The following is a 1,068-nucleotide window of genomic DNA, read 5'->3' as shown; positions in this document are numbered from 1 at the left end:
AGCCGCCCCCAGCTGGTGTAGAAAAACTTTATTAGTTTGGATTTTGAAATGACAGTGAGACTTCTGCGAGAGGGCCCTGAGCTCAGCACCCTTGCGGGTCCCCCAACTGTACAGGGTCCCCCCACAGGCTGCAGGACACCGGGACCCGCCAGGGGCGGCGCAGCAGCACAGCCCTGTGGACCAGGGCTGGGGCGGCCCATCACTTCTGGGAGTGGGTGGCAGACGGCAGGCTGGCGGGGGAGCACAGGCCTCTGCCCGCACACGGCCCTCTCCCGGTCCAAGGGTCAGCAGAGCAGGCTCTAGGCTCTCTGCACCAGGTGCCAGAGGCGGGGATGGAGGGGTCCAGGGGTGTGGAGGGGTCTGGATGGGGGAGTCTGGTCCAGGGGTGTGGATGGAGGGGTCTGAATGGGGGAGTCTGGGGGTGTGGATGGAGTGGTCCAGGGGTGTGGATGGAGGGGTCTGGGGGTGTGGATGGTAGGGTCTGGATGACAGGATCTGGGGATTGTAGATGATGGAGTCTGGGGGTGTGGATGGTAAGGTCTGGATGATAGGATCTGGGGATGGTGGTACCTGGGGGGGTTTGGATGATGGGATCTGAGGGGCTGGATGATGGAGTCTGGGGTGAGGATGATTCCGTCTGAAGGGTATGGATGGTGGAGCCTGGGGGTGTGGATGGTAGGGTCTGGATGATAGGATCTGGGGATTGTAGATGGCGTCTGGGGGTGTGGCTGATGGAGTCTGGATGATAGGGCCTGGGGGGTGTGGATGATGGGGTCTGAGGAGTGTGGATGGTGGAGTCTGGGGGTGTGGATGGTAGGGTCTGGATGATAGGATCTGGGGATAGTAGATGATGGAGACTGAGGGGTGTGGCTGATGGAATCTGGATGATAGGATCTGGGGATTGTAGATGATGGAGTCTGAGAGGTGTGGCTGATGGGGTCTGAGGGGTGTGGATGATGGAGTCTGGATGATAAGATCTGGGGATTGTAGATGATGGAGTCTGAGGGGTGTGGCTGATGGAGTCTGGATGATAGGATCTGGGGGTATAGCTGATGGGGTCTGAGGGGT

General features: G+C 59.8%; 1 protein-coding gene across 5 annotated transcripts in view; it reads right to left on the bottom strand.

Moving 5' to 3' along the window:
• Positions 1–713: 713 nt before the first annotated feature.
• Positions 714–1,068, bottom strand: part of LOC138819931 (matrix metalloproteinase-17-like) — a 13,610-nt gene continuing 13,255 nt past the window's right edge. For all 5 annotated transcript variants that reach the window (XM_070011541.1, XM_070011543.1, XM_070011542.1 and 2 more), the window contains exon 10: positions 714–1,068. This exon is cut by the window's right edge and continues 1,390 nt beyond it. The gene's annotated coding sequence lies outside the window, so the exon portion shown is untranslated.

The sequence above is a fragment of the Dipodomys merriami genome, unplaced genomic scaffold (genome assembly GCF_024711535.1).
Source record: "Dipodomys merriami isolate MVZ:Mamm:240054 unplaced genomic scaffold, mDipMer1.0.p SCAF_827, whole genome shotgun sequence".
Taxonomy (NCBI): Eukaryota; Metazoa; Chordata; class Mammalia; order Rodentia; family Heteromyidae; genus Dipodomys; species Dipodomys merriami.
The sequence above is the reverse complement of the archived record's forward strand: the minus strand, read 5'-3'. Positions and strand labels throughout refer to the sequence as shown.